The sequence below is a fragment of the Petaurus breviceps genome, unplaced genomic scaffold (assembly GCF_028583685.1).
Source record: "Petaurus breviceps papuanus isolate PSGF00001 unplaced genomic scaffold, PetGlider_PUasm1.0 174, whole genome shotgun sequence".
In the NCBI taxonomy this organism is placed as follows: domain Eukaryota; kingdom Metazoa; phylum Chordata; class Mammalia; order Diprotodontia; family Petauridae; genus Petaurus; species Petaurus breviceps.
In genome coordinates this window covers 77,965,930-77,993,871 of record NW_027185761.1, presented here as the reverse complement: position 1 = coordinate 77,993,871, position 27,942 = coordinate 77,965,930, and the positions used below count along the sequence as shown (strand labels likewise).

General features: G+C 42.9%; 1 pseudogene; it reads right to left on the bottom strand.

Moving 5' to 3' along the window:
* Window positions 1-6,274: 6,274 nt before the first annotated feature.
* On the bottom strand, window positions 6,275-6,599 carry LOC138158484 (C-C motif chemokine 4 pseudogene; annotated as a pseudogene).
* Between the last annotated feature and the right edge of the window lie 21,343 nt (window positions 6,600-27,942).

Genomic DNA, 27,942 nt, shown 5'->3' with positions numbered 1-27,942 from the left:
CAACTCTGTAAGGCTCTGATGCTCCTCTTCTGACCTTGGAAGGCTGAAGCCAACAATGAGGATTGTGAAAAGCTAATCTTTTATCAGGCCATGTCTACCACTTAGAGGTTCTGCAAGGTGGGAGATAGTCAGAGATCAAGCTTCTCACTCCCATTCCAGGGCTCTCTTCAGCAATCTTCCATGGCATTGAGTTTTCACATATCTATTAGTTGAGCCAAAGGTCTCTGAGAACTATATCAAGTCACTGGGGCTGACCAGCCTTTCTTGAAAAGTGTCTCCCAGAGCACACCCCTGTAAATTCCATGGGAAATACACATGTCCTGACATGTTTCTTAGGAGAAAGGGGGAATGTTCATGCAAATGAGATCCAGGATTTCTCTCCAAAGTCATGATGCCAACAGTGCAAACACCCTTGTGTTCACCCTGCAGGCTAGCAAACCATAGAAAGTCATAGCCAATAATGCTCTGAGAGCAGGCAGTGAGGGAGCCTTATATGTGTGACTTCTCTGTCTGTCTGTCTCTGTCTGTCTGTCTGTCTCTGTCTCTCCCCCCTCCATATGTATGTATATGTCATGCACAAAGAAGAAAGACAAGATATCAGTGGAAGAAAGGAAAGTCTTTTCTATTTGGGTCTCTGTGGTCCCTGGCAGCTACTTTATTGTAAGCTTATTGGTTACAAAGGAATGCCCACTAGTTGAGTGAGAGAAGAGCAATGAAAACCCTCATGATGGTGTCTCTGAGCATCCCTGAGCCATGGCCTCATTAGCAGCTTTGCCAAATGGACCAATCCATAAATAGTCTGTCCATTCCACAAAATTCATGGACACAGAGAACATCGATTAAACTTTCCTCCTCCAAAATAAACACCTTGGCATTTTATGAGAAAAAACATTCTCTTGTTCAACAGCAATGTTTCTATACGATTGATGAGGTCATTGTTAATTCTTAACTGATTATATCTGTTAAATGTACTCATGCACACACAACATTCGAGTCAGGGGGAATCATGCATTTTTTTCTTATTGTGGTCATGGAACTATATGGAGGAAAACCAGATTTTGCTTTGTTGTTACTGTCTGACATGAAAGAATATTAGCCCTGCTAAGGCCATGGAAAAAGGGGCAATGCACTCTTCCCCTCTCCCCACAGTGTCTCTTTGCTCGGCATACATAAATGTGGTTAGACCAAGTTCAGTATGGGGATGCCTGGATTCAAAGGAGAGGGGATTAACTCCCATTCATTGGTCTTGTCAAGTCTCCCACCACAGTGGGAGTGCTCTAGGCTCTTGTTTGGGTCTCCCTAAAGAAAGGGGTAAAAAAAAGGGAGTCAATGTTCAAAGCAAATCAGATATGGAACAGATATTCATTTTCTGCATAATAAATAAATGCTACAATATACTAATTACTCACAGGGAGTATTGATAGAATTACTTAAAAAAGGATAAGTAATTTATAATCACCATCACAGTTTCTGGAGGCTGATACTTCATTGGTATTGGAGCCTTACACGTCATTGGAACATGAAGCAGCTTTCAGCATTGCTGAATAGGCGTTGCTACATTTCATCTTGATTCTGTACTGCTCCAGGGGGCCAGGTTGGCGCTCATCATCTTGGTAGTGTTTTTCTCCAAAAGCAGTGTAATGGTTTCCTAGAACTCTTTCCCAGGCTACTGGGCAGCTCCATTTAAAAGGGTCATCTCCAAGCCTGAACACATCCATCTTGGGACAGATATTTGTCTAGATAAGATGAGGAAAGAAAAAAATGCATAAATGATGCAGCCCACATCCTAGGCTCGGACTTCTCTAGATGGCCTGTGTGCTTTCAATGCCATAGAATTATGGCCACCTGGGATTGGGGCTAGGGAAAACTGCCAAAAATAGTCCTGGAAACATCCAGAGCTCAAAGAGAAGAAAGCACTGAGGCTAAGGTCAATCCCTTGTAAGCTGAGTCCTCAGCTCTCCCGCTCAGCAGACAAGAAGACTGTCTCAGCATCTCGAAGATCCAAGGCACAGTGAGTCAGCATGGGGTTAAGTAGCCAGTAAGATTTCCAAAGAGCCCAAGTGTGGGATCTCTATGGCCCTGCAGGCTCTGGAAGTTTCTAGGGAAGCTCTGGCCAGACACTACCTGGGACGATCCCTACAGGCCAGTTCAATTCCTACTGCAGCTGAATTCTGGCTTCTCTCTTCAAAAAGGATTCTTTTCCACCATGAACTATACTAATATTATGCCTCCTGATTTGTTCTGTTGGTTTTCTCCTAAGTAGCAGAAGTGGTAGGAGGGGAATTCATCCTAGAGGGATGGAAATCTCAATAGAAGGAAAACTTGAAGACTCCAATATGATTCCCACGAAAAGGAAGAAGGCGAGCTGCCTGCCCAAGGGGACTGACTACTTCTTCACTGTGGAGCTTTTCTCTCCTATTTATTTATCTTTAGTTTTCATCATTCATTTCCACAAGATTTTGAATTACAATTTTTTCTCCCCATCTTTTCCCTACCCAACCCCCAAACAGCAAGTCTATTGAATACCCCTTCCCCCAATCTGTTCTCTCTTATATTCTCCCCCATCACCCCCTAACTTTCTAGTAGGGCAAGATGGATTTATGTACCCCAGTGCCTGTATATCTTATTTCTAAGTTGCTTGTAGAAAGCAATTTTTTTAAACATTTGTTTTTAAAACTTTGAGTTCCAGATTTTTCCCTTTCTTCCTTCCTCACCCGCCCCCACTGGGAAGATAAGCAGTTCAATACAAGTTGTACATGAGTAATTACCCAAATAATTTCCATAGTAGTTATATTGTGAAAGACTAACTATATTTCCCTCCATCCTATCCTGCCCCCCCATTTATTCTATTTTCTCCTTTGACCCTGTCCCTTTTCAAAAGTGTTTGCTTCTAACAACCCTCTCCCCTAATCTGCCCTCCCTTCTATCATTCCCCCCTCTTATCCCCTGCCCTCTCCTCCCCTATTTTCCTGTAGGGCAAAATACCCAATTGAATGTGAATGCTATTCCCTCCTTAATCCAAATTCAATGAAAATAAGGTTGTCCCATTTCCTTTCACCTTCCTGCTCTTCCCCTCCATTGTAACAATTTTCTCTTGCCTCTTTTATATTAGATAATTTATCCTGTTCTATCTCTCCCTTTCTCCTTCTCCCAATAAATTCCTTTCTCACCTCTTAATTTTATTTTTTAGATATCATCCCTTCATATTCAACTCATCCTGTACCCTCTGTCTATGTATACATGAAAATATATATGCCCACACTCACATGTATATTTATATACACATACACCCTTCTATACATACATATATAAGTATGTATACATACATATATACATACATACATACATATATATTCCCTTCAACTATCCTCATAATGAGAAAAGTCTCATGAGTTACAATTATCACTTTTCCATGTAGGAATGTAAAAAATTCAACTTTAATAAGTTCCTCATAATTTCTTTTTCCTATTTACCTTCTCATGTTTCACTTTCTTCTTGTATTTGAAAGTCAAATTTTCTGTTCAGTTCTGGTTTTTTTCATCAAGAATGCTTGAAAATCCTCTATTTCATTAAATGATCATATTTTCCCCTGTAGAATTATACTCAGTTTTGCTGGGTAGGTGATTCTTTGTTTTAATCCTGGCTCCTTTGACCTCTGGAATATCATATTCCAAGCCCTTCCATCCCTTAATGTAGAAGATGCTAGGCTTTGTGTTATCCTGATTGTGTTTCCACAATACTCAAATTGTTTCTTCCTGACTGCTTGACGTATTTTCTCCTTGACCTGGGAACTCTGGAATTTGGCTATAATATTCCTAGCAGTTTTCTTTATGGGATCTTTTTCACGAGGCAATTGGTGAATTATTTCAATTTCTGTTTTGCCCTCTGGTTCTAGAATATTGGGGCAATTTTCCTTGAGAATTTCTTGAAGGATGATTTCTAGGCTCCTCTTTTTGTCATGGCTTTCAGGTAGTCCAATAATTTTGAAATGATCTCCCCTGGATCGATTTTCCAGGCCAGTGGTATTCTTCAGTGTATTTCTGGGTCTCCTTCAGCAGTCTGTTGACTCACTTTTCTTGATTTTCTTGCATCATTCTCATTTCTCTTCCCAATTTTTCCTCCACTTCTCTTACTTGATTTTCACAATCCTTCTTGAGCCCCTCCATGGCCTGTAACCAATTCATATTTTTCTTGGAGGCTTTTGATGCAGGGGTTCTGACTTTGTTATCTTCCTCCTGCTCTGTGCCTTGATCCTTTTGTCCCCAGAAAAGGATTCTGTGGTCTGTTTGTGCTTCCTCTTCTTGCTCATATTGCCAGACAATTACTTGACTTTTGAGCTCTTTGCCACGGTAGAACTCTGCTTCCAGAATGGAGAGAGCTGTGTCTCAAAATGCTGGGATTTTTGCAGCTGCCAGAACTATTAGGAGGGCTCTCTACAGCCCCCACAAGCTCTGGCTCACTGGTCACACACCCTAGAACCACCACCCAAGACTGTGAACCAGATACAAGCAGGTCAAAGAAAGAGTTATTATCCTCTGAATGGTCACTTGGTCCCCCTACAATCTGCAGGCCAGGAGCTCCTGAGGCAGACACACTGTGGGGCTGCACAGCCACCATGCCTCTGCAGCTTCTCATCCTAGGGGCAGGGGTCAGATCATGCTCTTCTGTCCCCCCTCCCTGCCCTGTTCCACACTGACCTTTGACTTTGTCTTTGGCATTTATGGATCGAGAAGTGAGGAAACTGCCACAGCTGCTGGTGATTCACTGTCCTGAAGTCTGCTCTGGCTGGTCTGGGTCTCCATGGGGCTGGAACCACGGCTCATGGGGGACTGTGCTTGGCTCCCAGCATGCTGTGATGGACTCTTCCTGCTGGCCCACTGGGCTGCCTTCAGTGGGAGATTTGTTTCTCCCTGTTACTTTATGGGCTCTGTAGCTCTAAAGTTTGTTTAGAGTCTTGTTTTACATGTATTGGAAGTGATTGGAGCAGGAGCTCATGCCAAGTTTTTACTTCTACTCAGTTATCTTGGCTCTGCCTTTTCTATTTCCTTTTTATCTGGTGACCCATTTTGTCCAGGTATTTGTAAAATGCTTGTGGAAAATCAAGTTTTTCTTTCAAGTCCCTGTTTCTAATTTTTATGAGATTCTCCTCTCCTTTTAGGGAATCTCAAGATTTATGATAATTTTTCTACTGGTCAGTGTCTTATTTGTGTTATTCCTCATGTGTCTTTGTCCTAGGACTATGTTCAGCCTCTTTTCCTGTTTTTAGGCGGTGAAGTAGGACCTGCTTGATCTTGCACTTTTCCCCTCAGTTCTTTTTTGCTGATCTCTGTCTCCAGGAGTTCAGTCCCATTTCTCTGTAAAGTTCCAAGTACTGAATTTCCAGGGACAATGAGCACTTCTGGAAGGAAGTTTTGGTCTGGTTCTGTGACTGACATTTGGGAATATTATGTCTTGTGTTATTTCAGGCTCTGGGGGAATGTTCAGACTGGGAACCAGCAAGATTTCAATGCTCCTGAAGTAGTCTGATCCTGGACAAAGTCTGTGACCCAGAACTTGCTAATGGGTGAAAAAGCTGCCAATTGGCACTTATTCACAAATCCTTCATGTCGTCATCATCCCCCAGTATGGACCTGCGACCTTGTATTGCTCTTGAAAATAATTCCCGGGAGCTGAAATACTTCATGTAACTTGGGTTAAAAGGCACAAAACTTTGCCCAAGCAATGAACTGTCTGGAAATAGAAGGCAATGACACAACAAGAAACATTAAAACAATGAAGAAAATGTAAGGTATCATAGCAAAAAACCATAGACCTAGAAAACAGATTGAGGAGAATTTTTTTTTGTTCAAAGCATTTTGAATAAGTGAAAATGTGAATACTGAAAAGTCTTAGATCTTAGCTTCAAAAATATCATGGAACTTAGAGAAACCATTAGAAACAAGTCCTATGTAAATCTCCAAGGGCAGTTCATAAATGGATGGTATTCAGAGTAGACACACTAAGATTAAGCTATTTCAAGAATTAAAATCAGAATTAATAAGCAAGAATAGCAGTAGTGTCAACAAGCCAGGTGACAATATAAGACACTAAATTCACTTGAAGAAACAAAGATGAAAAATTTATTGATAGGATTAAACATAGAGCCATAAATTTTTTTTTGTCACGAAACAATTTACATAAATTTAATCTCATAAACAATAGTGAATTAGAATGGGGGAGAAAACCTCCAGAAGGCTGGATTTGGGGAGACTGCATCTGCCTGTGGAATTCCTCAGCTTGGTTCATTTCCCTTTAAGAGTCATTGTCCAAGGGCCCTGAGCCTCTCCGTTCAGCTCCAGTTCTTCCATATAGTTCTGAACCCAGGTATCACCAGGGTTGGCACACACCTGCCGGCCTCTCCTGGTCTGGAACACCACAGCTGGCTGGGAACACAGGCTGCTGGTCTCATAGTAGTCTATCACAAATTTTCTGGGGAACTGTTTTTTGACATAATGGTAGCAGCAGGAGGTAGGAGCGTCAGAGTTTGATACGAGGAATGCCGGAGAGTTGAAGGCCATGACCAGGAAAAGAATGGAGAGGGCAGCCACAAAGACCTTCATGATCCTGACCATAAAATTTTGATTAATGTAAAATTATACCACTCCAAAAGGTTTAAAATTTCTCAAGTGCAGAGTGCTGGACGTTGGGTCTGGGAAACCTGAGTTCAAATTCTACCTTTAACAATTAACTACAATAGCTGTGTGACCCTGGGAAAATCACTTAGCCTCTCTGAGACTCAGGTGTCCCATTTATGAAGCAAGGGAGTTGGACAAAATCAACTTTAAGTTCTGAGGAGAAAAGTGACCCATTTTTGGCCTACCTGAAAGCCATGACCATAGAAAGAGCCTCAAGAGGTGATTTCAAGAAACCTTCAAAGCAAATTGCCCAGATCTCTCAGACCCAGAGGGCTAACTGCAAACAGAATCCACTCATCACTTTCAGGAAGACACCCTGAAATGAAAATTCCCAAGAATGTCATAGACAAGGGAGAAGACAAGACAGATTTCTGATTGAAGAAAGATCTTTTAGAAATGAAAAAAAAAAAACCTAGAAAAGAGCGCTAGCTCTAGGCCAGCGGAAGGTGAGGTAATGTACTCCAGGGACTGGGAAAGAGGCTTTAGTGGGGGAAGAGGGAAGAACATATTAGATGCTATTTATACTTGATTATTTTAAAAAGAAATACGTGCAACTTTCCTACTAGTTAATGTTTGGATGAACATAAGGTCCCTCACCTTTCCTCTGCAGATGGCCACCTTCCATGTATGGCATTGACTGAGAGGGAAAAAGCAGAGAATCAGAGGTTAGAGCTTTTGATTATGGCGAGAAGGGCATCCTTGGTGGTTCCCTTTCATGTTAGGGAACATGATATTTAGCATATTAGGATGTACTGCAGTTTGTGCATGTTTGGGCCATAATATCACCTGGTTTTAACTAAAACTTCTCTCCCAAGACAGAGAAGTGGGTTAAAGAGACCCCTGCAAAGACTACAGGTTACACTCATCATAGGAGCATCAGTGAAGAAGCAAATGGCAGAAGTGACCTTTTCTCTACTCTTAATAAAGCTCTTTGTCAACCACTTCACAAGGGAAAATCAATGATGTTCTAGTTACGTCTGGCAGAAAGTCAGACAAAAAATGTAAAATTGTCGGGATGATTATTTGAAGTTTGGATTTACATCCACTCTTATTAACCATGAACCTCACCCTAAATGTATATTGAGCCTCGAGTTATTAGCTCATAGGAGTATGAAGCTCTTGTGATGAGGGAAACACTTCAGGATGAAGCTTTTGTGGCTAAAATGATGTGTGTCACCAGCATTACACTTAAAACCTGGGAACAGAATTTTCTAACCTGTTTGAAAATCTTCCAAATGAATCAGTGGCTATTGAAGTCACTTGTTAAAAATGTAAAAGTGCAACACCTTCCAGTTGGTTTGAAGGAACTGATGATCGGCATTGGGGAAAATCGAAGTTCACAGGATAAATTTCAACCCAAGACCTTCTATAATCGAGGCATGGGATTGAAACATAGATACCATGATTTATTGACCTGTATTATCCCCCAACACTTCTTTGACTTGAATCTACAGACCATTGTGATGCATCTTTCCCAGTACCGACCCCCATGAAACCAAGCAATAACAGGACATCACCTGAGAAGCAGATCTTTGAAGCTCCAGATAACAAAATGAGAAACTGAAAAATTTCAAAACAACGAACCCTATTTCATCACATTACTTTCCCTAATGCCTTATTTCATAGTTTGCATAATATATTAGTATGATTGTACATATACATAATTTATTAAACAGATGCACACACATATTGGGGAGTGCCTGCTTAAAATCTCTTTTGCTGGAAGGACTCCATAATCACAGTAATCTGGAGACAACTGCTAGAGACCAAAAACAGGAAGGAATAATGATTCAAGAACTTAGGCAAAAGACTCCATGATTATGTGTGCACGTGTGTGCACACACATAATTCACTATGACTATGTTGGATTTATACCAGAGATGCAAGGAAGGTTCAACATTAGGACAACCAGTACAGAATTCATCCTATTACAAACATCCAAACTAGACGATTTTATCAACCTGTGCAATGCAGGTTTTGGACAAAGTCTTTCTATCACTTATGCCAAGAATCTCTATATCCCTGCCAAGCAAGGGCGCAGGAAGGCTATTGTGCAATACGGTAAAACTCTATTGAAAAACCAGGAGCAATCACTCTTTGAAAGAGGGAGTCACTAAGAGTTTGTCCAATAAATAAAGGAGGGGAAAGCAAGGGTTCCCCTTGTCTCCACTATTATTTGATGTACTTCTAGTAATGCAATCAACATTAGAAGAGAAGAGAAAGGAACTCAAGGCAAATAGAGAGGCAAAGAGGAGACAAAATTATCCCCATTGACACACGTCACATTAGCTTGGTTAGGAAACCTGGGAGAATCAGAAAGGAAGCAAATCAACACAGTTAATACCCTTAGGAAAAAGCAAAATACAAAGTAAATCCATAAAAATCAACCACATCTCCATGTAGCAGGAACAAAAAACTGGCCAAAGTTGCTGAAAGAGGCTGCTTGTGGTGATAAATGCTTGTCATCCCTGTGACAGGGAGGTAGAGACCAGGGGCCCACCTGAGCACAGGAGCTCTGGTCCGCATTGTGTTCACATGAAGTTTGGCACTAGTATGGTGAATGTGGGTGGGTGGGGCTGAAGAGAATCTTGGGGATATGATTCTAAGTGGAAAAGGCAGGCCCTGCCCTCAAGAATCTTACATTCTAATGGAGGAAGAGAGTAGGGCAGCAGGTCAGTGTATGTGGGGGAGGAGTGCAGAAGTCTGGAGAGTGAGAGTTGGAACTGGCAGAGACATCAAAGAGGGCTAGGCCAGGGACTCATCAGTGACAGGTGAGAGGCCAAGGGGGAGCGGGGGCTCCAAAGGTTCCCTGCGTTCTTTCTTCTTTGGACATCGGGAGTCACTTTAGACAAACACCTAGTGCAACCACAAGCCCCCTAAATTCCAAGTATTTGGCCTAAATTTGGGATCTTGGCTTCCTTACATTTAGAGCTCTCTCTAGTAGAACTCTGGCTTCACTGTGCTTGAGGAAAAAATCAGTTTCCTGGAAATGTTTGGGCAACAAAACAGCAGATTATGGCACAGGAAAAGTTGAGCCAAGAGCTGGCCTTTCTTGGGTCTCCCTTCAGCTCGGGACCTCTGCCCCAATATGCTGAATGGTCTCACCCCTCCCCTGATATCTCCCTTCTCTGCCACAGCTCTGCCCTCCCTTGATTCCTCTGAGATGAAATTCTCAAATCCAGACCCTCAGGTTCGGAAGCAGCTTCTTCCTTTTATGTGATTTCTTAGGACGTGACCCAGCCTGTCACACAACTTCATTGACTCTTTGTGAAGGCCCTGTTCACACTAGGTTCTGATTATTTGATTCAAGAAAAGATGTGCTCTTACCTATTAGATAATTACCTTTAAGTGGGTGAGAAAATGGTTGGAGCCCTACCCTCCTGCGGCCCCTTGGGCTTAGCACCTTAGTGCTGGTACGAAGGAAATGTTTGATAAGGTTCATGTTTAACTGACTGACCAGGGGACACTGAGAAACACGGGGAGACATATGGAATGATGTCTGAGTCAAATAAATGGACCAGAGAAACTTCATGTGCAGAACCTGAAACAATGCAAACAAAAGAATACAAACACAAAACCCCCAAGCTGAATTTTGCGTCATCATAATGATGGAGTCGACCCCCGAAAAACAGGTGAAAAAATCTGACCCCCTCTCCTCTCAGCAGAAGTGGGAGACTATGGGTGAGGATCACGGCATACAGCTGTGCTATGTGGCTGATGTGTGGCTGGTTTTGCTGAATTACTTCTCCCTTCTTTTCGATTCTTCTCTACAGGAGATGAATCATGGGATGGAAGGTAGGGGCATATTTGGAAATTAAGGGGATTGTGACAGAACCATTATCTAACCCTCCACCATGCGTCAGGCTAGTTTTCTTCCCCCAGGCCTTCTTCCCACCCAAATGTGCCAAAGCTGTTTGATCTCAGCTTCCTGGTCCTACTGCCCCTATTGATGTGGCTTTCTGGTCACCTACGGGCATCTAGAGGTCTGGACTTGGAAGATGTCTCAGGGCCATGTGAGTCATCACTAACAGCCAGGGCTCCACATCCATGCAGGCTAAGTGCTGAAGTGTGATTGCAGAACATCTTTCCTATATTGGATTTAAATCAATGTCCTTTTGTTAGCTGTTGAGACCTCATTTGATTCTCACACCAAAAGTAAAGTAAAAGGGTGCCAGCCTAAGTCAAGCTGCTCATTACAGGAAAGATAGCAATGATTTTTGTAAAATAGCAGAATAGTTCACAAGGATTATGTCAGGACTGACACTATGCAAAAAGAGAGGAGGCTGACAATGAACCCCAAAGCCAACTCAAAGCTGGCCATTTCTGTTTCTCCTTTTGGCCAGACTGGGGATGAGAGGGGGAGAAAGGAAAGTGCCCTGGCTTCAGGAGCGTGGGAGCGCTGGTAAGGAGGGTGTACTACCAACTCATTTCACTTCTGTTTTCTCTTCCAAGAGGAGTGATTTGGGGATTGAAAGGAGGGAATGAGAGTGACCCCTGAAGAACTGGGGAGGAGACATATAGCATCCTGCCGCCCTCCATGGGTTCAGGTCACCCAGCACAGGCTCACTCTATCCCAGGGGGCTGAAAGAAGCAGATGGAGTAATAGTTGAGCTATTGCTGACAATTTTCAAATGATCTTGGAGAATGAGAAAGCAAAAAGATTGTACAAGGTCAAGAGTTATTCCATTTTTTTTTAAAGGGAAGAATGAATAGAGGTTATCCACGTTAAATCTGCGAGTTTGGTTTCTGTTCCTAGAATGAAAACTTCTAGAACACTTTATTAAAGAAACAATTTCTGTTGAAAGGGAGGCTGAAAACACTGAACTGCTCAACTAGGGCCTGAGGACGTTCATTTGCTTTCTGGACAAGTTTCCTGCTAGCTGATAGGGACTCCCCAGAGAGAGTATAAAGGAGTGCCTGAGATTTCTGGGCTGGTCACATCCCACAGGGCTGACCCTGTGGTGCTTACATATCAGAAGGAGAAATCTGCTCTAGAGTAGAGTGTGCAAGTAGACTTAGGTCTGGTGGAATGGCTAGCCTCACTCCTCCCCCCCCCCCCCCCCCCCCCCCCCAATGGATAGATGGCATCTTGGAGGCCAACGTTCTTAATGCTGTTAGTGTTTGCCTGACCAGAACTAACCAAGTTGCAGGAGAAAGTCCGTCCTGAAGGGCTTTGGAAGTTCACAGACAGAATACAAATGGTCCATCACAGCCTCTCGTTCAGATGAGACAATTTCAACTGATCCCAACATGGAAGAGAAGGGAGTAGCAGCGGCCTAGGCTCAGCTCCCACCATATTATTTCATGATAGGAAAGGTGTCCAACAGCACAATAACAAAGAAACAGGAAGATCAAAAGTAAAGCTCATCCCAAAGCGATGCTTATAGAATTACATATTTATGTGCATATGTTTCACACATGTCTGAAATACGTCAGATATGATCTATCTACATATTCATATATGCACATCCATCAGAAGGTCCAGAAAGTGACTTCCCCAGCACACTTCTCCCAACTGCTCCTTCAGTTAGCCTGGCCGTGCTGGCCCAGTGCCGTGGACCCCTTCACCTCATGGCTATTCCAATGCACCACTCTGTGAAACACCCATATCCCCACTTACTAGCTGTGTGACTCTGGAAAAATCCCCTGGCCTCTCTGTGCCCCAATTTCCTCATCTGTAAAATGAGGATCATAGTAGCATGTGCCCTCACAGGTTGTCATGAGGACCACACAAATATCTATTTTACAAGCCTTTAAGTCCTAAATAAATGCTGGTTATTATTAATAAACGGATATTTTTGGTAGCTGTGTATTACAAAAGAATATGGTGATATGTAGGTTGAGATGTATGAATCAGAACAGGATTTGGATAAAAGAAAAAATGTCTTCACAGAGGAGTGAATTTAGAGGGCGCATCTGAAATTCTATCGAGTGCAATGCAAGGGAAAAGGGCATGTTTGCTGGAGACCCAAACCAGTTGGAGCAGGCCCTGCAAATCCATTAATTGGTTGCTATTAAATTGATTCCAAAGTTCCAAATGCTATTCCAGGTGTTAGACAAAGAAAAAAGATTTCTGTCCTCCAGAAGCATATAGTCTATCAGGGGAAAGTGCATGCACTCACAAGTAGAACCAAAACACACTGGGAATTTGAAAGCAAAGGAATTTGGCACTGGGCACCAGCGATATGGAGCATCTCCTTGAAGGTGGTTCTTGAGATGAGAGGCTGAGATTGTAATAGGCACATGGAGAGGGAGAGTACATTCTAGGCACAGTCTGTGTAAAGGTTTGGAGAGAGAAGGTGGAATGCCATGGGTGAGGGACAGAAAGAAGGCCATAAGAATCCAAGGGAAAATGGAAACATTTCAAAAAGCAAAGGAGAATGGCTTGTACCCCAAATTACATGTCTTATAAAGCTGAGTCTAATCATTAAAAATAGAAACTAGATATTCAGCAGAAAGGAATAGGCCATTTTTCAGTAGGAAACAGACCTGAGCAGGGCATTCAACATTCAAATTCATCAACTAGAAGAAAGATAAATAGGATCAGACAACAGTGAAAAAATAAGAAAATGCACACTTTCATGAATTCAGGGCCAGGCAAGTCGAATTCTTCTTATTGACTGACTTTAAAAAAGTCTTACATTATATGGGACAGACACTGAGAGACCAAAGAAGGAACATTTATGGTCAAAATAATTTAAAGACCAAAAGAATGAAATACATTAAAGAAAGGAAAGGGAAGAAAAAGGAATGAATAATATTTCAGAGATAAACTCCAGATCACCGAACACCCTCATTAATGTAGTGTGTAGTCATGCAATAGATATGGTCCTGGCCTAGGAGTCAGGAAGATCTGAATTTGAATCTAGACTCAGAATTTACTAGCTGTGTGATTTCAAGAAAATCCCTTACCCTCTTTGTGCCTCAGTTTCCTCATCTGTAAAATGAGGATCATAATAACTCCCCCCTTCCAAGACTGTGAGGACCAAATGAAATAACACATGTAAAGTGCTTTACAATATATAAATGCGTGTTATTATTAACAAGTTAATATTTCAGGTAGAAGTCTATTATTATTTTTTTAGGGTAGAGGAAGGTGTTTATTAATCTTCTCATGAGAGAGCAGGTGTGGTGCTCACAGGAACACCCACACTGTAGACATCTGTCATAAAGGAAATTCTCTTGGATGGGGAAGGAGAGGGGATGAGTGGCTTGTTGGACAAATTAGATCTGAAAGGTTTTGCAGAGAAGTACTATCACCATGTCAAGGCTTGAGAGATGTGAATGTGAATGGAAGGTTTTTAATTGCCCCAATCCCCCCTTGGGAACTGTGGAAGAATAAAGATGACACCGAGGGAGTCTAGTGCTCACTTTTTGTTCTTTGAATGAATGATTCAAATACCCCTCTTCTTTTGAAAGCCCATCTATTTTCATTGATGATTACCTTTAGCATTACCTTTACCATGATTAGTTTCTTTAGCATATGTGACCTTGTACTACAATTGGGAAACTTTGCTACTAAATGTCTATGAGGTTTTTAACTTGGATATTCTGTCAGGGACTTCTGGATGTAGCAATCAGTAATTTGCTATTATAAAACCTTTTGGATAACTTTCTTGTATTTTCCCCATAGCATGTCATTATTTAAGATTGTTAATTCATTGCAATAGACCTCTGGCCCCTAAGTTTTTACCTGTCTGCTTTATTTTTAATGTCTCAGTTGCTGTGACTTACATAGAACTCGTGTTCAAGTTTTCTTTTTTATCTGCCAAATTGTCTTTTGCTTCTCTGTTTCTGAGTCCCAAAGTTGTTATTCTCTCATAAGAAGCCTGTTATTTTAGAGAGATTATCTGCTGTATTTTGAGTTTTCTACTCTTATGTTTGTCTTATTTATTTCTTGGAAAGCTTTCATTTCTTCTTTTTTTTAAGCCATAGGGGTTAAGTAACTTGCTCAAGGTTACACGGCCAGGAGTTTCTGGGTGGGTGCTGAGGGTCTGAGGCCGGATTCAATCCCAGGTCATCCCAACTCTGGGGCCGGTGCTCTTACTCACTGTGCCACCTGCTGCCCCGAAATCTTTGATTTCTGACTTCATTTCTCTCTTGATTTCTTCATTTAAATGCTTCATTCCTCCCTTGAACAATTCCAGAATTTCTTGCTGTTGTTTCATTATCTTTGGAGTATCCAAAGTATTGATTGTTTTTCATTATGAGTCCTGGTTCATTTTCCTTTAAAGCTCAGGCTTCCTCTGTGGATGGGGCATGAAGGAGGAGTGAATAGCTGTGTCACTCAATGAAACATGGGGCTCTTACTTTTGAATGCAGGAGAGGGGATATGAACTGGAGCTGTGGGCTCATTGATATAAGAAACTCTATAGAAAAAAACTCCATTTACCAACACAGATCTGCACCTTCCCAAGAGAATGAGAGATTAAGGGCTTGCCTAGGGTGACACAGCTAGTTTGAATTCAGAATGTGAGCCTTCTTGACTCCCGGCCCAGCCCACTATGGCACCACCTAGCTGCCCCTATGGAGAGGTGCTTATTAGAACACAAACTCTTTGATGCCAAGAGTGCTTTCCTTTTGCTTGCTTTTGTGTCTCATCACTAAGCCCTTGGCCCAGTGCCTTGCCCATAGTGGGCACTTTCTTTATAAAAGCTTGTTGCCTGACTGCCTGTCTAAACTCTAGGCTGTTCTTAAACAAGAGGAGATAGTGTCTCAGGCTTTAATAGTTAAAGCCTACACTAAGAGTTTCGGGACATTAAAATTCGATGGGGATATTTGTGATTGAAACAGCTTGTGAGATGTGGCCCAGAAGATGGGCCCCTGAGGTCAGAGCCAGAGGATGGCCTTGGGGGACCTCACCCCAGATGCTCTGAGACTGCCTCCTGCTTTTTCTCATTCTCTTCTGACTTACTGCACTCCACCTTCAACCTCAGTTTTAGAGGACAACGCCTCTTCAAAATGTCCAGAGTCATCTTACCTGCCAAACCTTGTGACCTTTTCCAGTTGCTGTCCTTCCTGACTTCACTGTAGCATCTTATCTTCCTGGGGATTCTCTGCTTTCCATATTCTTGGGACATCAGTCTCTTCTCCTTTTTCTTCTCCCTCTCTAACTCTCCTTTGTCTCCTTTGCTAGACTGTTAGCGAGCTCATGCTGTTCAGAAACAATGGCTATTGCCCTTGGCTTTGCCTTTTTCTTTCTTCTGGTGTTTCATTAGCTCCCATGGGTTCAATGATCATTTCTATGCAGACACTTCTCAGATCTGTATATTCAGAACTTGTTTTTCTCATGGTTTATGGTAATGAACTGCCAACTTCTGCTAAGATGTCTTGAACTAGATGCCCTGCAGGCATCTTCAACCCAACGTGTCGAAAAGAGAACTTTTCTCTCCCAACCCTTCCCTACCCAGAACTTCTTTATTTTTTCTGGAGGGGGGAAGATAAAACAATTGGGGTTAAGTGACTTGCCCAAGGTCACACAGCTAGTAAGTATGTCAAGTGTCTGAGGCCACATTTGAACTCAGGTCCTCCTGACTCCAGAGCCAGTCTATTCGCTGCACCACCTAGTTGCCCCAGAACTTCTTTATTAATGTCAAAAACACCACCATCCTTCCAGGCATCCAGGCACACAGCTCTGGTGTCAAATGTCAGCTTTTCAAGCAAATGTAAAGTAGTCTTGGGGTCGGGGAGGCCACTGTCAGGTGAGGGGTGGGCAGGAAAGCCCTTGGGGATAAGGTGAACTTTCCAGAAGGGGAGCTATGGATTCTCTAAAATGGACATTCAGTGCAAAAGCATGGAGGTGGAAATTTGGATATGGAGAGCAAGGCATATTCTTGTCTGGCTGGAGCTGGAAAGGAATTACTGAGAAATAAACCTAGAAAGACAGGCAAGAGACGGTGGAGGAGTTTAACTTCCAGCAGAGGACGTTGTTGTTTGCCCTAGAGACGACAGACAGTCCTTAAAGCTTCCTAAAGACTTGAGTGATGTCATCAGACTTGGACTTTTGGACTCTGCACATATAGCAGCCAAGGGGACAATGGAGAGGGAGAGACAGACAGACAGATAGAGACACAGAGAGAGAGAGACACACACACACACAGAGACAGAGAAGAGAGAGACACACAGAGAGAGACAGAGAGAGAGAGACAGAGACAGAGAAGAGAGAGACAGAGAGAGACAGAGAGACAGAGGGAGAGAGACAGAGAGAGAGAGGGAGAGAGAAAGACAGATAGAGAGACAGAGAGAGAGACACAGAGAAAGAGACAGACACACACACACAGAGACAGAAAGAGAGAGAGAGAGAGACAGAGAGACAGAGAGAGACAGAGAGAGAGACAGAGAGAGAGAGAGAGAGACAGAGAGAGAGACAGAGAGAGAGACAGAGAGAGAGACAGAGAGAGAGAGACAGAGAGAGAGAGAGACAGAGAGAGAGAGAGATTAGAAGAAGGGAACATAATTAGGAAGCTATTCCAATAGTACCAGTAAGAGGTAATGGGGCCTGCACTAGGGAGCTGGCAATTTGGATACTAATAAAAGGGTAGATTTGCGAGATGTTGTGGAGGCATAATCAAAATTACTTTATAAGGAATTAGACTTGGTGGGGGAGGGGTACTCAAGAGTTGGGGATAACTGTGTCCTTGCCATCCTGGCCCTTGGCAGAAATAGGGGATTTGGGAGAAGTGGAAGGTATGAGGGGGAAATTAGTTTTTCTTTTGGATATGCTGAGTTTGAAATATTTGGACCTATCTGTCCAGAAAACCTGGACCTATAACTATAAACCATGGTGATACAGAAAGCAGGAATTGGCACCATAGAATTAGAACTCAGTGGAGAGAGGGGAGCTAAATATGTGAATTATGGAGTCATCTCTACTTTTGCTCATGGGATCTGAGGAAGTCACTGAATCAAAGGGTAGAGATGCAGGAGAGGATTCAGAACAGCTGGGGGGGGGCACACGTAGTAAATGCTGCCCGGATGACAGTCCAGCAAAGGAGACTGAGAGGGAGTGGCCAGATAGGCAGAAGAACCAGTGCCTCAAGAACTCAAGAAGGGGGTAGGGTGTTGAGGAGAAGAGGAGGGTTAGGAGCGTTGTAATTGTCAGAGGGGTCGAGAAGTCCAGAGAAATACATGGTGGGAAATGAAGAAATGGAGGTGCTGGGAGGATCCCTCACCCTCCACTCAGGCAGAGGGCCCCCGGAAGCAGAGGGTACTTGTGAGGTGGGAATTCATGGATGAAAAAGTTTCTGAGGCTGATGAACAAGTCCAAAGAAATGTAAACTAATGAAGCTCCTTTCACTACTTAAGGAACATACAGGGGAGAAGATTCCCCAGACTCTGGCTTGGATGAAAACAGCTTGGTGCTGTCTTCCATCTCTGAGAATCGAGAACACAGAGATGAAGAAGGGCAGCCAGGGCCTCCTCCCACCTCTTGGCACCACTTGCCTTGTCCAATTACTTCCGTAAGGCATCCTCATTACTGAGCCAAACTGATGACGTTGTTCTGTTTCCTCTCGCCTCCACTCCCTCCAAATAAAGCTTTGATCCCATAAACATGTTCCTAGAAAAAATTTCCTAAGGGAGCTACCTCCAGATACTTCCTCCTTCCCTTCATGCTGCCATCACCACTGCGTAAGCCAGTGGCTGGAGACAGCCTCCACTGACAGTTTCTTTTGTGCCTTCTCTTCATTGAGGAAATCTAGAAGTTTCTGAATGATAACAATTCTACTTTTGATCCAGAACTAGACCTGAATGGTTCCTACATCCTGTATCATGTGTTGAATCATTTCTGAGAGTGACAGATCCCCAAAGGCCCCTGAGGGAGATATCTAAGAACAAGTCCACAGCCTGAAAATAGCCTTTGGCACCTCCAAGAGGCTCTTTCTTACTTTGTGACCAGGCCTGGGGCTGGTGAAAGCTGGCACACCTGCTCTTTTGGAGATGCCTTGAGACTACCTGACTCCTCTTAGTGAGACCAGACCTTTAAAGACTTGGTTGTGTCCCTTCTCTGGCCCTGTTTTCTTTCCCTAAGGTCAGGCATCCCAGAGCTGCTACTTGTTTCTTGGGTGATCTTAGATAATCCACTCACTTCTTTGGACCGTGGACTCCTCATCCACTCTGTTTTCAGTGTCAAGCCTGTAATCCCAACATACTGCTTTTTCTTTGCTTTTTGGGAGGGGTGAAGGCAGGGCAATTGCGATTAAGTGACTTGTCCAAGGTCACATGGCTAGTACGTGTTAAGTGTCTGGGACCAGATCTGAACTCAGATCCTCCTGACTCGAGGGCTGGTGCTCTAGTCGCTGTGCCACCTAGCTGCCCCTATACTGCTTTTCCAACCCGTCTGCATAGAAAATGTCTACCACATGCAATGTGGCATTTTTTACATCTGTTGTTAGCACTTTGTGATGAAAGAACCTGAATACTGAGCAAAGCTCACACTTATGAAGCCTCTTGGGGCTTCCAAAATTCCTTCCTTAGGTCTCCTAGGAGCAGGTGGAGGTGGCTTAGAGTGGAGACTACTCCAACTTATGAGAGTTCAGGGGATTTGCTCCTAGGCTTGGAGACTCTCCTTGAGTTTGCTGGTGTAGAGGGCCAGGGCTCCCTCCCTCCCCACTGATCCTTGGGCCCAGAGATCAAGGATTCTGGCTTCTGGAATTTAATCAGTTTCTTAGAACACAACTCTGTTTCCTTTCAGGCTCCATCAACTCCACCTCTGGCCGGTGCACTGTTGCCCACAATGTAATGCTGAGGTCTTTTCTTGGAGATGGTGAGGGTTTGGACTCCCATTCCAGACCCAAAGGGGAGGATGGGAAGGGGGAGGGTCTGGATGGGCAAATTCTCTCCTCTCTGATCAGCACCTTGGACAGAATGTGTGTGTGTGTGTGTGTGTGTGTGTGAGCCTAAGCAGCTTCACTTAGAGAGTACCTACAGTGCAAAAGCAGCCCCACTGACATTTCCAAGAAGGTAATCCTCTGGGACAGGTTCACATTTAATTAAATGACAGTGGAAGCTGGCAACAGGAATTATATTTTAAGTCGAAGCTCTGAGGGGGAGGGTGAGCTGCAGTTTGTATGTAAATGAGCTATGATTTGCCTCAGAAAAGCAGTCACAGAGTTAGAGCCAGAAGGTCCCTCAGAGGGAAGCAGACCCACCAACCTCATTTCACAGATGAGCCAACTGAGGCCTGGAGAGGTGATGCACGTGGAGATTAAGTGATGGAGTTAAGGTTCAAGCCCAGTTCCTATGGCTCATTTCTCACAGCACCACAAGGGATTTGCTACAATGGTCCTCACCAAGGGGTGGACAAACCAGGCCCTGCCCTCAAAGAGCTTGTTTTTTTTTCTAGGATTTCCAGTACTTAGCCCCTTGGAAATGCTTAGTGCATGTGTTTGACTGACTCTTGACTAAGTGGGGAGGCAGCCATCTGCAGCCCTTGGATACCTGGCATGGAATCAGTTCTCTTAGCACAGAGCACTCCAGGATGACCAGCATTGGTCCTGCACACCCTTGGCTCAAGCTGAATCAGCCCAGCTACTGCTTCTTGGGCAGCTCCATCTTCCATCTCAGAGCTTTGGCAGAGGCTGTCCACCATGATGGAAGTGTGTTCCTTTCTTCTTTCTGGCCTTTGGTATCCCTGGTTCCCTTCCTTCCACCAAGACTGACCTCCTTCTCCTGGACTCTATTGATTCCCACTGTCATTAGTATGCCTGTCCCCAAGTCACTTTGTATTATTCTGTAGACATTCCTTATTTACTTAACAGGAAGCATTGTAGCAAGCTCTTAGGAGAGTGCAAGCTCCTTCAGGGCAGGCCCCCTTTCACTTTGGTCATACTATATTCCCTGTGCTTAGCACACAGCAGGTGCTTAATAAATGCTTGTTGGTTGGCAACTTCTGAAGTCCTTTCAACTCTGACACTTGTGATTCTCTTGCTTCAAAATCAAAACAATAATGTCATTTCCATGGGAGAAGTGACCTTCTCAACCTGGACCAAGCTGTCAGATGGCAAATTAGGAGACAAATACCTTTGGCTGGTTCAGACTATCTTGTCTTAAAGGAGGGGGGTGTAACAAGAGTCACTTGTTTCCTTCAGTTTCCACTCCTTGGATCAGAGACTGGATCCCAAGGCAGTACTGCTCTGACATTCACACGTCTTTATATGTGTGGCTTTCTTCACTACTTGCCATATGCTTTGAATGGGGCAAAGCTTTCTTCTTGGTTCTCACTCCTGGGCAGACCACACGAAAGTAATTCCTTCAAAATGTTTGTTGAGACTCACTCCAGCCATTTTCTCATTTTCTTTCATGATGATTTTTTTCTCTGTCATTCTACACCAGAAAGGAATCCAGTAAATGTCACGAATAATCTTTTATAGATTGGAGTCAGAAGAGAGGAACGAGGTTAATGAGTTTGTGTTCATGATGTCTTTTCTAAGTGTGTGCAGAAAGGAGGTGTGTATGTCCAATCAGTATTCATACTAATGCAAGCCTAGTGTCTGACCTGTGGAAAAATGTGAAAGTAAGACCAGATCTGAAGATGGAGAAATTCAGGGAAAGGAAAAGTCGTTTGCTCCTTTTAAACAAAATATTCACCTAAATGTAGCATGTGAAGGAATTGAAGGATGTTGGGTGGACTCTGCTCTACCACCGTTGGGTTCTACACAGAGAACAAGACAGGTGCTTCTGTGTAGACTCTGTGCAGAGGTATTCTGTTCAGTTCAACAAACAAGTCATGCTGTGAGCTGGCAGGAAAACTGGATTTCAAGTCAGAGAACAAAGTGAGCTCAAATCAGACCTCTTCTCTGCCACTTACTACCTAAATGACCTTGGGAAAGTCACCCTCTCAGTTTCCCCACCTATTGAACAAGGTTATTGGAATATGTGACTACTACCTTCTATCCAGCTCCAGAAATGAGCTCATAAACATTGATTTAGAACCTGAAATGTGCAGGACTTTCTACTAGGCTCTGGAGATGCAAATATGAGAAAAGATTCAGTATTATTCCTTAGAGAAATTGCATTTTGCTGGGGATGAGAATTGGGATGGGGGAAGGGTCCGCCATTTTATCAAGGGCTACAAGCAAAGCTCACACAAGTTAGAATGTGGTAAGTTGTGGAGGAGAGCCAGAAAAGGGAAGGATGACTTCATTCTTTATTCTCCTTTCTCTTCTCTTCTGTTCTTTCTTTCCCTTCAATTTCCTCCACTTTGGTTTGATTCAACAACATATTACCCCACACCTATTTCTCATTCTTCTAGTTTTGCTTCCTTTTGTCCATCTTTCCTACTCATTCCTATTTCTTTTTGTTTCCTTTCTTCTCTGGCATGGGTTGGGTAAATGTTTTCCTGAAATAGTCCATTAGCACAGTGTCAGACCCCTATTAAGAACTCAGAATCTGTTTATGGATTGATTGGTGAAAATTAGATCTCTTGGACACATAATTTAGAGGTAGATGGACCTTTTGAAATTCTCACATTCTGTACAGGGGGAGACTGAGGCCCAGCAAAGGAAATTGACTTTCCTGAGGTCACTCAGTTCACCAGCTAGACCTGAGAATTCTGACTCCCAGTTCCAAATTTTTCTGCTATGCCATATAGTCACCTTCTTGAGGCACAGTTAACTCTAATTGATTGCCCATTTCTTTTCTTACATTTGTATATATGTATTTATGATGTAAGGATGCCTAGCAGTCCAGTAAGCCTTCTTTCTCTGATTTTTAAAGCATAGTCTTTTATGTCTGAGAGTAAAGGCTGGAGCCACCTGCTTCTGCCCTGTGGATTATTAGATGAGTGAAGTTTGGCAGTAGCCAAGAATCCTCTGCACTACAACCAGTGGTGTCTGCTTAAGCAGCCCCCCTTGCCCTTCCATCAGCCCAACATTTGGAGAACATTTCAGGATTGCTATCTCTTCTACGGCTCCACTCAGGATGTAGCTTTCTCTAGTAAATAAGAAGCAGCCAGAGACAAGGGCTGGTCTTGATCGGTCCCCGCCCCCCCCGCCCCAGGAGCCATTCCTAGGAAAATGTCAGCTTGGTCTGGCCCTCCCAATACAGACAAAAAGGCTTGCATTCTAGTTGTTCTCCTATTTTCACCTGCCACGAGCCCCAGTTCTTCCTCAGTGCTCTCCTGTCTCAGTCAAAGAACAAACCCTCATGAGTGTGCAGCAAGGGATCTGGCTGGCATTGTCATCTTGAAGAGGATGGCCAGAACATGGCTTCCTTCCTGGGATATTCACTTCTTATTGAGCCAATCTGCTATTAGGAAGACCATCCTTCTCTTACAATTTAAGGAAAGCAGTTGAGGTGAAGGTGTTATGAACTTCCTTCTATAGTCGAGACATTCTCGTTCTTGGCCCGTGTTCAAGGGATCCCCTCTCCCTCAGACCATCTGCTGACCCTGGAGCTCAGAAAGGATTAGAGCTGCCACTTCCACTTGGGCACTTCATCATGGCTCCTCCAGGTTGTTAAAACTCCGAGAAGTGGGGGACACTCGGACCCAGAGCCCAACTCTATCTCCCCCCACTATCAGACACCCACAATGATGTTCCCTTATAAATCCCTTGGACCTTGAAGCTCCCAGCTCTTCTTCAAATATCTCATTTCTCACAAGCATACTTTGCTGTTCTTGGAGACACCATAATTCCCTGCAGGAACTCCCAGAACCATATCTCTTATCCATAGACCGCATGCTCCATTCCTTATTCCTCCAGACCTCTTTGATAGACCCTTGTAGTCTTGACCAGTGGCCCACCAATAAAGTAGAGATTCCCAGCTGATTCTAATTTCAAAATGAGCCTCCCCAGACTGGAATGTTAGGCTTAAGGTCTGCCAAAGAAGGAATATGACCCTCTGAGAGCCATCCTTCTGTTCTTAGTTTGTTTTGACATTGGTGATGCTGGTCACATATTGTCAATGGGAAGGCTGCAAGCCTGCTCACTGGCCAGCCAGAAAACTAAACCAATTTAAATTTCCTGTGTAGTCACCATGGGATCTAGCCATGGTGCTGAAACTGTCTGAGAAAGAGAAGCTAGCTGGCTCTTAGAGGTGCCCTTCGGCCACTCTAGGGAATTTTTTTTTCTGACCCATCCATCAGTTTCCTCATGATATATAGGGGACCATTGTCTCTAGAAGGGGATGCTGTCCTGTGGGGCTGCAGTTCTAGCAGGCACCTTGAAATGACAGAATCTGAGTAGATCATGGCAAGACCTTCCTTCTTGAAGACCAGTCAGTGGAGCACGTTCAAAAGCACTCCTCCCCAGAAGTGTTCTTCTTTGGCCACAGAGACTCCCAAAGACTGCCCATAGAGACACAGAAAAGTTTTGATTGAATACTGAAGAAATCACAGGACTTTGGAAACAGCAGTATAAGAATTCTCAGTGTGAACAACCTCCCTTCTCTAAACACTCTGGACAGCACAACTTTTGCGAGAATAATGTCTGTTTATGTATTTTTAAAGCATCATCTAGGCATGACTTGACTCTAACAAAAACCAATCAATCAACTATGGAGCATTTATTAGGCACCGACTAAATGCTAGGAACTGGAGATATAGACACAAAAGCGAAATGGTTCCTGCCCTTTAGGAGTTGACATTATCAGGGGAGAGGACACATGCAAGTATGAGCAAAGACATATATATATATATCCTAAGTGCCTACAAGTGAAAGATGTGGGTGAGGGCTTGCCTATCATATTCTCTTCCTGACAAACTGTGGGATACAGAAGAGGCAGGCAGCAGTATATACATTTTTAAATGAGAAAATTGAGATGTATGTAGTATTGATGTGTTGTGACTGAACTTTTTCTGGTTATCTCCAGGGTCAGATAAATAAAACAGGTCCTGCTCATTGCCCAGTAGCTACATACCCTGTTACTATAACTCATTGGGTGTTTTGTTGACCCCAGTGATTACATTTTGTAGATTGTTCATTGGCCCGATACTTTAATCAGTGAGCAACTTCGGAATCACTGACCCTTGAAGGCAAAGTGGTTATTTGACTCATGGAAAATTAGACCATCAATGGAAGGTTGAATCAGCCACCAGTTTTCTCAATTTCCAGACAGAATGTCTTTTCTTAGACTTTGAATGTGAAAGCAGAATAACAATGTGAGTAATAAAGTTTGCACAAGATGATTGCTGAGGACACTAGAAGGAGTCCTCCCTTCCCACCTTTCACATGAATTGGTCAGGCCTCATCTTGTTCATTAAGTAAACCTACCAAGTCAAAATCAAGCTTCTTAGCTTGGCATTCAAGGCCATTTTCAGCCTGCTCCCTCTCTATCCTTTCAGTCTTGCTTCATGTTACTCCCCACCTCACACACACACAGACACAGACACATGCACACATGCACACATACACATATCCAGTCATGTTGGATTGCTTCCTCCCCTTCATATACTTCTATGTGCTTTCACTCATTCCATCCTCTGTGGTTCCAATCTACCTACCTATCTAAGTCTACCTGTTAAGTTCTTGCTTACCCTTAAAGTCCTGACACAATTTCTTCTCCTTCAGGCAGATTGTCATATTCTCCATGCTGTGAATGACCTCTCAGGCTTCTTGTTTTTCTTCACTCGGATACACAGATTCTATTTTAATTGGGCTGCAGTTATCTGCACCAGTCCTGCCCACTCTACCTGCTTAGCTGCCTCCATGCCTTCAGCAGTTGTGCGATGTATGCTTTTCCAACTGAATATAATCTTTCATTTTCAATCAGGAAGCATTCAACTGCACTTATGGGACTAGCAGGGCTAGTTAGTCACAGAAGAAAACCTGAGCTATGACTCTAAAGTGATTAGGTGTGTGTGTGTGTGTGTGTGTGTGTGTGTGTGTGTGTGTGTGTGTGTGTGTGTGTGTGTGTGTAATATATCCTGGCCTCCAAGTGGGGTCTCATCAGAAAGGACTCTCTGTACACAGCTTTGGAGTCACACATTCCTTTCAAGGCTCACCTCATTCTTGGTGCCATTGGTCACCATGTTCTCTAGATTGGCTCTCAATACCTTTGGACTCTTTCCAAAAATCAAAAGTACTTGAGCAGCATAAAGACTTGCCATCACTGAGGATATTTGAAAAAAATGTGCCATGGGTCCTGAAGTCCATTTTACTTTTTAATTTAATATTTTATTTGTCCCCCAAATTGCATGTGAAACCCAGAAAAATGCCAAGGTTTCTATGAAATGCTGCAGAATGACAAAAATGAAAGCTAAAGAACAAAGTGCATCCTAATTGCAACTGTGTGATTAAAGACAACAAAAATAGCAACAGGTTCATGTTTTGTTTCTAAAAGAAAAGGACTAAAACAGGGTTTTTAAGCTAAGTCCATGAACTTTAAAACTTTTTTGATAACTGTATTTCAAAAGAACTAATTTCCTTTGTAATGATGGGAGAAGCAATACTTTTAACCATTGTTCCTTCTTTTCTTGAGCCCCCCCCCCCTTGTGAGTTAGGCTAATTTTTCCTTAAAAGTTATTGAGATGGTCCTTGAACCTAGGCTGGCTCAGGGGACTAAATTTATTGTTATTGTTTAGTTGTTTTCAGTCATATCTGACTCTTCATGATGCCTTTTGGGGTTTTCTTGGTAAAGATCCTGGAGTGGTTTGCCATTATCCTCTCTAGCTCATTTTACATATGAGGAAACTGAGACACACAGGGATAAATGACTTGCCCAGGGTCACACAGCTAGTAAGTGTTTTAACATTCATTTTAAAATTTTGTGTTGCAAATTCTTTCCCTCCCTCCCCCATTTAGAAGGGAAGCAATTTGATGTAGATTATGCATGTGCAGTTATACAAAACATATTTTGGTGTTAGTCATGTTGTGAAAGAAAACACAGGCCCCCCCCCAAGAAAAGTAAAGAAAAAATATGTTTTTATATCCATTCAGATCCTATCAGTTTTTTTTTTCTGGAGATGGATGCATTTTTCATCATAAGTCCTTCAGTCTTGGACCATTGTATTGCTGAGAATAGCTAAGCCATTTACAATTGATGATCATACAATATTGCTGTTACTGTATAAAATGTTCTCCTGGTTCTGCTCATTTCACTCTGCATCAATTCATGTAAGTCTTTTCAGGTTTCCCAGAAGTCCATTTTAAAAAAGGATTAAAAGATGCACCATCAAAGCAAGGGTGAATTGGGCTCTGGAGACTACTCTGGAGTGGCAGGCATTTTGGGGTAGTACATTTTGATATGTTCATTATTTTAAAAGTCGCGTTGAATTAAGTAATATCCACAAATCTGGAGAAAGCATAACTTAGCAAAAAGAGCTCCTGTATTCTTTTTTTTTTAAGTTTTAAAAGCATGCTTTTATTTATACTCAGTTCTTACTCTGGAGGTGAATACTGTTTTTCATCATAAGTCCTTTGGAATTGTCTTGGATCATTGTACCACTGAGAATAGCTAAGTCATTTACAATTGATCATTGTGCAATGTTGCTATTACTTTGTACAATGTTCTCCTTGTTCTGCTCATTTCGCTTTGCATCAGTTCGTGCAAGTCTTTCCAGGTATTTCTGAGAGCTTGTTATTTCTTGTTCAGGGGAAAAAAGTCAGCACCTGGAACTTCAGAGTATACAGACAGAAACCGATCAAGCAGACAGGCCTCCAACTGTCCAACCATTACATCCATACCAAATCACAGTTACCAGAGAGGGAAGCATCAACATCTGGGTTTTCAAAGCCAGGGGGCTCTCAACGGCTGCCCAGAGTCTCATGTGGTCAAATCATACAACACTTCTGAAAGTGAGCCCCTGAGCTCCTGTATTTTTGCTCCAACTACCTCATGAGCCATGGTGGTTTGAGGAATTGCATTTCTTGAGTCTCAGTTTCTACATCTGTAAATGGACATGATCTTTGTTCTCATGAGGGGTTTGTTATAAGAATGAAATGTGAACATAAACACACTTTGGAAAAAGGCATACTGATATCTAAGTTTTATATAGGCTTACCACCCTAAAAATCTATGGGCAGAAGTAGAGTTTTCATAATTATAGTATGGAGGTATAATATTCCATCCTTGGAAAAATTGCTTATTCCACCTTGAGATGATGCTGGCTGAAGTCAGAATCAAGGACTGCACACTCATAACTTCACACTCAAGTGCCAGCTGTCTGCTGACTGCCTTGCTGATCTGTGGCTGTACAATTCATCCTACTAACTGTATTCTACCAGCCATTCAGATGACCCCAAATGACACGCTTTGATCATTAGATCATGGGGTCCTAACAAGATCCCCAGCAATGTTTCTTCTCCCTTCCCAGATATTAGATACCCCTGTC